Below are 9,559 nucleotides of genomic sequence, written 5' to 3'. Positions count from 1 at the left end.
GGTCTTATGATGATATGCCTGGTTTAAGCACTGAATTAGTGGCTCACAAATTGCCAACTGATCCCGCGTTCCCTCCCATCAAACAGAAGTTGAGGAAGTTCAAAACGGATGTAAGTATTAAAATTAAAGAGGAAATTATGAAACAACTTGAAGCTAAAGTAATTCGAGTAGCTCATTTTTCCATGTGGTTATCCAATGTTGTCCCCGTACCAAAGAAAGATGGCAAAATTTGAGTATGTGTTGATTACCGTGATTTGAACATAGCAAGTCCAAAAGATGATTTTCCACTGCCCAACATCCATATTTTGCTAGACAACTGTGCTAAACACGAGGTTGCCTCTTTTGTGGATTGCTATGCCGGATATCACTAGATCCTTATGGATGATGAAGACGGAGAAGACATCTTTTATCACACCATGGGGAACCTATTGTTATCGAGTAATGCCGTTCGATTTGAAAAATGCTGGAGCAACATACATGAGAGCCATGACCACTATGTTTCATGACATGATGCATAAGGAGATTGAGGTCTACGTGGATGATGTGATTATTAAGTCAAAAAGTCAGGCCGACCATGTTAAAGATTTAAGAAAGTTCTTTGAAAGGCTTTGCAGGTATAATCTCAAACTCAACCCGACAAAATGTGTATTTGGAGTTCCATCTGGAAAGCTATTGGGGTTTGTAATCAGCCGTCGAAGAATTGAATTGGATCCCTCGAAAATCAAAGCCATTCAGGATTTTCCCCCGCCCAAGAACAGAACAGAGGTGATGAGTTTGCTTGGTAGACTGAACTACATTAGCAGGTTTATTTCTCAACTCACAACCACTTGTGAGCCCATATTCAAGTTGTTGAAAAAGAGTGCTGCGGTTAAATGGACTGAAGAATGTCAGGAAGCGTTCGATCGAATCAAAAGATATTTGTCAAATCCACCTGTGCTGGTGCCCTCGGAGCCTGGTAGGCCTTTGATCTTATATTTAGCAGTTATGGACAATTCTTTCGGTTGTGTACTGGGTCAACATGATGTCACAGGCAAAAAGGAGCAGACTATTTATTATCTTAGCAAGAAGTTCACCATTTATGAGGCCAGGTATACTCTTGTTGAAAGGACGTGTTGTGCCCTAACTTGGGTAGCACAGAAGTTCAAGCATCTTTCTTCCTATACTTCTTATCTCATCTCCCGCATGGATCCTTTGAAGTATATCTTTCAGTATCCTATGCCAACGGGTTGATTGGCAAAGTGGCAAATATTGCTTACCGAGTTCGACATTGTATATGTGACTCAGACCGCCATGAAAGCTCAAGCCTTGGCAGATCATCTTGCTGAGAATCCCATCGATGAAAAGTACGAGCCATTAAAGATATATTTTCCTGACAAAGAAGTGTCATGTGTTGATGAAGTCGTTATAGATGTTGATCCAGGTTGGAGGTTATTTTTCGATGGAGCTGTCAATATGAAAGAAGTCAGAATAGGTGAGGTTCTTATCTCTAAATTGGGACAACATTTCCCGGTAACAACACAACTTTGATTTTACTGTACTAACAATATGGTAGAGTATGAAGCCTGCATTCTTGGTTTGAGGTTAGCTGTTGATATGGGAATCCAAGAATTATTGGTGTTGGGAGATTCGGATTTTCTCGTCCATCAAATTCAAGGCGATTGGGAGATGCGAGATTTGAAGCTCATCCCGTATTGACAATGCTTGCAGGTGCTATGTCAACGGTTTATGTTAGTAAGATTTAGGCATATTCCAAGGATTCGTAATGAAATTGCTGATGCTTTAGCCACTCTGTCTTCAATGCTCCAACATCCTGACAAAGCCTACATCAATCCAGTGCATATACAGAGTCGTGATCAGCACGCTTACTGTAATACGGTTGAAGAAGAGCTCGATGGAGAACCCTGGTTTTTGGATATCAAGCGGTACATTCAGTCAGGAGAATACCCAGCATATGCCACCAACGATCAAAAGAGGACTATTAGGTGTTTGGCTAGTGGATTTTTCTTAAGTGGGGGAATCTTGTATAAGAGGACCCTAGATCTGGGACTTTTAAGGTGTGTAGATGCAAAAGAAGCCTCGGCAATCATGGTTGAAATACACTCTGGAGTATGCGTGTCGCATATGAACAGTCATGTTTTGTCAAAGAAGATTCTTCGAGCAGGTTATTACTGGCTTACTATGGAAAGAGATTCTATTCAATTTGTTTGGAAGTGTCATAAATGTCAGGTACACGGTGATCTGATACGATCTCCTCCTATTGAGTTGCATGCAATGGCCGCTCCATGGCCGTTCGTGGCTTGGCGAATGAATGTGATTGGACAGATCGAGCCTAAGGCATCAAATGGGCATAGATTCATTTTGGTAGCCATTGACTACTTCACAAAGTGGGTAGAAGCAGTAACTTTCAAGTCAGTGACAAAGAAGGCTGTGGTAGATTTTGTTCATGCCAATATCATTTGTAGATTTGGAATTCCTAAGACGATCATTACAGACAATGCTGCCAATCTCAATAGTCATTTGATGCAAGAAGTATGTCAACAGTTTAAGATCGCACATCGAAATTCTACTCCATATCGTCCAAAGGCCAATGGTGCTGTAGAAGCCGCCAATAAGAATATAAAAAAGATACTGCGAAAGATGGTACAAGGATCTAGACAGTGGCATGAAAAGTTGCCATTTGCATTGCTAGGTTATCGCACCACCGTTCGCACTTCAACAGGGGTAACTCCATATTTATTGGTGTATGGGACAGAAGCAGTCATCCCTGTAGAAGTTAAAATTCCCTTTTTTCGAGTCATTGTAGAAGCAGAGATTGATGATGACGAATGGGTAAAAACCCGACTAGAACATTTGAATTTGATTGAGGAAAAAAGGCTAACGTCTGTGTGTCATGGCCAGTTATATCATAGGAGGATGGCTCGAGCGTATAACAAAAAGGTCCGTCCCAGGAATTTTGAAGACGGTCAGTTGGTATTAAGACGTATCCTTCCTCACCAGGTTGAAGCGAAAGGCAAGTTCTCCCCTAACTGGCAAGGTCCCTTCGTTGTGAAGAAAGTATTACCCAATGAAGCCTTATATTTGACAGATATTGAAGGAAAAATGGCAGAAATGGCTATCAATGCTGATGCGGTCAAAAGATATTATGTATGATATTTGATCCTTTGTTGATTTTATTGCATGTTTAGTACTTGTATTTTTGAAAATTGACATGATGAAGGCATTTTATTCTTCTATCCAAACATGGTGTCATCCTTTGTTCACCCATTTGAGCTTCGTTTTATTTTTCTTTCATATCCCTCTTTTGGAATCAAAATAGAGTCAAAGATAAATGTCAAGAAAATAAGAATAAAATAAAGAGTTAAAAAATAATAATAATAATAATAAAAAAAGAAAAATCAATCAAAATCAAAATTAAAACAAAGAACAAGTTGATGGAACTACGTGCAACCTGATTCTCCTCTCTCGGGAGTGAGATACGTAGGCTGCCCTATTTCGTGGCTTGGTCAAACCAAATAAAGATTTAAGATTCACCCAGTCCACAAAACTGGGGCATGAGTTAATGTGTATTTTGAGTCGATTTCGAAAGTTGTAAGTCCCACCCCCACTTCAAGTATCATTTGAGCCCCTTACCATCCTTTCTAACCTTAACCAAAAGCCAAGTTACAACAAAAAAAAGTCCTTCAGATCAATTTTTGATAATGTTAAGGCTAAGGATGCGATGGATATGATGATACATTGTGAAGTACCATTTGTCTCCCTCAGTATAAGAAATCAGGAAAGAAATACAAAAATGAGAGAGTCTTATTAGTGAAACCCCCCGTGGGATCATAAGGCGATGGTGAGTTGAGAGAAAATGAAAATGAGAGAGTCTTATTGGTGAAAACCTTTGTAGGCACCATAAGGCGATGGTGAGTTGAGAGAAAATGAAAATGAGAGAGTCTTATTGGTGAAAACCCCCGTGGGCATCATAAGGCGATGGTGAGATGAGAGAAAATGAAAATGAGAGATTCTTATTGGGGAAAACCTTTGCAGGCACCATAAGGCGATGGTGAGTGGAGAAAAATAAAAATGAGAGAGTCTTATTGGTGAAAACCCTCATGGGCACCGTAAGACGATGGAGAGTTCAAGAGAAAAGTGAAAAGTGAAAAGAAAAGGATTTGTTGGCGAAAGTATTTTAAGATGTCATCAATCGAATGTGATGTATGAGTCCAATGGATTTGAAGAAGCGGCTCAGCGACAAAAGGTACGAACTCAACAACAAATGGGGAGTTTGGCTAGGAAGATCAGGCAGCTCAATTCAAAATGCATGTCATACTCATTGGAGTTGGTTGTCGTATTCAGATAAGTTTTTTTTTTTGAATATGGGACATTGCCCTTTTCTTTCATTTACATATTCATGCTTTTTTTTTGTCTTTTTATGTCATTTATCAAAATAAAAGTCACCATCATTTCTTTACATTTTAAGTCAAGTCTGTGTCAAAACAAGCGAGAAAAGATTTCAAAATTAACTACCAGTCTTTCCAATTATATGAGAAAAGCCAAGGAACAACACAGGAAAGAAATATGATCGTAATTCGAAGTCTATCAACCGACAGACTATTGGATCCATGGAAGTATTCAGATTTGGGAAAAGAGTGCACCTCAGGGGCATGGTAAAATGGAAACCCATTGTTTGAGTCAGAACTCATTTCCTTCAATCTGGATCCGGGTCAATGATGCGGCAAGACAGGGCCGGTGTTAACGGTTTAGAACAAAGATGAAAGGAACGAGTGCTGGGCAGATACCTGAGAAGCCAAGATCTGCAAGCCACCACTAAGTTTTTAACTGACAAATTTTCTTTGATTGAAATAGGGGCAATTTCATTTCACTTGATTCAGCTACCATTGGAAATGCACATCCATGGGATTTTACTTTAGGTTCAGGACCCTCCTAAAAAATGGGACTTTACTTTATGTTCAGGACCCTCCTGAAAATGGGAATTTACTTTATGTTCAGGATCCTCCTGAAAAATAAGAATTTACTTTCTGCTCAGGACCCTCCTGAAAAATGGGATTTTACTTTATGTTCAGGACCCTCCTGAAAAATAGGATTTTACTTTCTGTTCAAGACCCCCCTGAAAAATGGGATTTTACTTTCTGTTCAGTGATTTTACTTTATGTTTAGGACCCTCCTGAAAAATGGGAATTTACTTTCCGCTCAGGACCCTCCTGAAAAAATGGGATTTTACTTTATGTTCAGGACACTCCTGAAAAATGGGAATTTACTTTATGTTCAGGACCCTCCTGAAAAATGGGAATTTACTTTCGATTCAGGACCTTCTTGAAAAATGAGAATTTACTTTCAGTTCAGGACCCTCCTGAAAAATGGGATTTTATTTTCTGTTCAGGACCCTCCTAAAAAATGGGATTTTACTTTCTGTTCAGGACCCTCCTGGAAAATGGGACAACGCTTTCAAAAATGAAATACTACTTTATTATAATTTTGTTTGGGATAATTTTCATTCTAGTTTTAATTTTGGGTTTCAGAAGCCCACCTGAAGAATAGGGTGATGAAATAGCAAGTCAGGAGTCTGCCTGAAGAATAGGGTGATGAAATAGCAAGTCTGGAGCCCGCCGGGAGAACAGAGTGAAGAAAATGAAAATTCAAACAACAAAGTGATGAAATAGCAAGTCAGGAGCCCGCCTGAAAAATAGGGTGAAGAAACGGAAAAGTCAAGCAACAAAGCGAAGTAATTGAAAGCCAAGCAAATACAAAAAAAGAAAATCAGCTCTTTCTCTCTCTCTCTCTAGACTGTACTCTCTCTCTTCCTCTCTTTAAAATTGAACCTCCGTTCGCCGCCCTCTCTCGCTGTCGCCGGCGAGACCTCCCTTCTAAGCTTCCTCCGGCCGGTGACCAGCGAAACCATCGCTGTCGCCACCGCCACCACCGTCGCCGCCGTCTTTCCCTCCCTCCGGTGACAACAGCCACCGCCAATAACAACCCACCACCACCACCACCGTCGCCACCATCTTTCCCTTTCTCCGGTGACAACAGCCACTACCAACAATAACCCGCCACCGCCTCCGCCGTTAACACCAACCCCCGAACGGCAGTCCATCATAGCTGGTCAGCCGCCGCCATTCTCTCCGTCACTGCCTAGATCTGCTGCTGACCTGACCCGACTTCTCACCAGCGACAGCGGCAGTCACCGAAAACAGTGACGCCGGTGACCGACAATGACACCCAGTCCGTTTTCCACCGATTTCGAAAAAATTTTGCGTATGGGTCTTCTCGATTTTTCATAATTTCAGTCTCAGTTCGTTTGATATTTCTTATTTCTTAAGGTTTTAAATCCATCCGAGCTGGTTTAGTTCTTGCAAGGTTAGTTGGTAATCGTTGGTTTGGGGTTTCGAATCTGGGATGTTGGGTTGTTTTTGAAGTTTATTCGGATTTGTGGATTATTCATTATGAGGTTTTGTCGTGGTTTTCCGATCTGTCTGGTTGAATTCAATATCGAGTTTGGAGTTGTTCATTGTGAGGTTCTCTGATCGAGTATTTTGGTCTTCAGATTTCTTTATTATCGACAAGGATTAGTTTCATCGAGGTCCATTCCTTCTAACCGAATCTTTAATTTATTTTGACTTTTTATTGATGTTGTGGGTGTGGATGATTTATTTGTTGTGTGTTTTGTTTGAATCTTCGTTGTTTGTGTTGTGTTTGATGTTGGTTTCGGATTATGAGATGTGATTGGAAAATCGAAGCATGCACTAATCATGTGGTTTAAAGGAAATTCGGGGCGCGAGTTAAAAATTGTTAAAGTGAATTAGGATTAATTTTGATTTGTGGTTGTTTTGATTCGTCGCTATTGTTACTTTCACGTCTAATTATCAATTTCGTGATAGTATCATGGTAAGTCAAGCGGGTAGGCAATCGTAGGTTCGGGTAGGCGAAATTAAGGAATAAGTGTTTCGTTGGATGTTGGAATGTGCGTGTGAATGTTTCTTTCTAGTTTATCATGTTTAATTCAGATGTATTTATTTAGCCGGGGAATGCCCCGAGATCACTTGTATTTATTCACCGGGGAATGCCGCCCCGACGTATCATGTTGGCGAAAAATGATCGTGATGAAGGTCCGCGGCGTCGGGTAAGGCATTGGAGCTTAGTCTAGATTTAGTTTAGACTAGGATTTATATTTTCGTATTTTTTTTACTTTTCTCGGACTGTATAATTGAACTGTATTTTACGTTTTTGGACTGCTTTGTTTTGTTTATTATTTGATTAGTTTGCGTTCTTTTGTATGGTTTATACAGTTCATAATGCCAAAAATAGTCGATACACTCTACCGAGCGACCGTGGTTGAACCACGGGATCGAGGGGTGCCTAATACCTTCCCCTCGGTCAATAGAATTCCTTAGCCGGAATCTCTGTCCGCAAAACCAGTTTAAGAGTCAAATGGTTTCGAAAAGGATTTTCCAAAGGTGACTTGGCACACCGGATTATGCCAAGTGGTGACTCTGAATAAAAATGCAAATAATCCTTTTCCGAAATAAATTTTCATTTCTTGTCACTTAAATAATAAAACCCTTTCGAACTTTAAAGTATACCATTTTTTGGAGTACGTGGAAAAAAGGGGTGTGACAGCTATAAACCATGCCACTTTGATACCTTTAGCTGACGTGGCTAAGTGAGTATTCTACACTCATTTTTTGGCGCATGAATACCTTATTTAGCCCATTTTTAATTTAATTTTTATCTTTTTCTTCCTCATTTTTTCATCCCACTATCTTCCACCATTTTTTTCAAGCTCAAACTTTTTTAATGGTACTCTCAAATTCCCTTTATCTCTTAGAGTATAATTTATTTGAATATTTTTTTCATATCATTTCTAACAATAGAACCTAAAAAGTGAAGTAAACCTAAATCTAAAACTAAACAACAGATGTTTTTTCCATTAATGGTACTTCTAACAATATAACCTAAAACTAACCAGTATATCAAATTAACAATGATGAGGAAAAATACGGCGGGCTCCTCTTTGGTAAGCAAAGATTACATCATGAGAAAATTAAAAAAAATTAATGAAATTGAGTTCCAATTCAAACATGAAGAGTAAAATATTATATCAATTATTGGTGTCTAAGCTCAATTAATGTCAATTATTGGTGTTTAAGTTCAATTAATGGAGGTTGAAAAATTCAACATCAATTAATGGAGTATAAGCTCAAAGAAGACTGGTTGGTGGGGAAGACGTTGTGGTAGAGTTTTTTTTCTAATTATTTGGTCAAAAAACCACGTGTCATTAATTCATTGGAAACTTTGTCATGTATTTTGATCTTTTAAAAAAAATAATTGTGGGTATATATAATAATAGGACGATTTAAAATGAGTTGACACAAATCAATTGACCGTTTAATCCATGTTGGAAGCAATTGCAAACCATGCGCCAGAGCTGATGCAAAAAGGTGCTAAAATGATACAATTGGTAGCTGGTTTAGGTGTTTAAAATGAACAATGTCCATTTAGGTGTCAAAGTAAAAGTTCGTGCCAAATTAAGAAATATGGCAATGTATTTGACCAATTAAAAAAGGATCAAGATATAATTAATTACTCCCTCCGTGCCGTTTTACTTGTCCCAAATTGGGATGACACAGCTATTAAAAAGACAATGATTGGTAATGTAACTTTACCATTTTGCCCTTCTTAATTGTGTCTTATTAGTAGTTCCAATATTGATGGATGGATAATACCAAAGCACCATTTATATTCTTAATGGTGTACTCTTAATGATACTCCTGTTAAATAACACAAGATTAATTGCTATAAATCACACGGAGGAAAACCAAAAGGATATAAAGAACAAATAACACAAATATACGTAGAAAAACAGGAGGGAAACAAAAAGGAACTTTGCATTATTTTTATACTGGTAACATTATTTTTATACTGATATTTGTTGAAACTTTAAATATTTTCATCAACATAGTTTTTGTATTTTTATTCATTTTAAGAATAATACTACTCAAAATAAGTACTCTGTACTAATATAAGAGTATTTTTTTTATGCATTAAACAAATTGCTTAAAGACTTGGTAAATTTTCAACATCGTTTCTTTAATTTTTGAAGAGTTCAAAAAATCTTTGCAACATTTTTCAAAAATATTAATAATAAAGAGTAATCAATTATATTAATGATATAATTGAAAAAAAATTTGTCTTATCTTTATAAGTAAAAAAGGACAAGTAAAATGGGACATCAAATTAGAAAATTTAAAACGGATAAAATGGGATGGAGAGAGTATTTGTTTCCACCTTCACCCTTACTCAATAAATAGGGAGACATTAATGTGGTGGAAAAGAAAGTACTATTAATTGAAAAAAAAAAAAAAAAAAAAATTTTGTCAAATAACCCTTTTAATTAATGTTTTGTCAATGAACGTGTAAGAAAATAACAAGTAAAATGGATAAAAATTTGTAGGGGGGTGCGCGGATTTGTAGGTATAATAGATTTTGTACATATAATAGATTTTGTACATATTTGTAGGGAATCTATTTTTATTTAGTGCGTGGATGTTATCTTTTA

The sequence above is a fragment of the Capsicum annuum genome, chromosome 11, assembly GCF_002878395.1.
Source record: "Capsicum annuum cultivar UCD-10X-F1 chromosome 11, UCD10Xv1.1, whole genome shotgun sequence".
Classification (NCBI taxonomy): Eukaryota; Viridiplantae; Streptophyta; class Magnoliopsida; order Solanales; family Solanaceae; genus Capsicum; species Capsicum annuum.
This window is presented reverse-complemented; position numbering follows the sequence as displayed.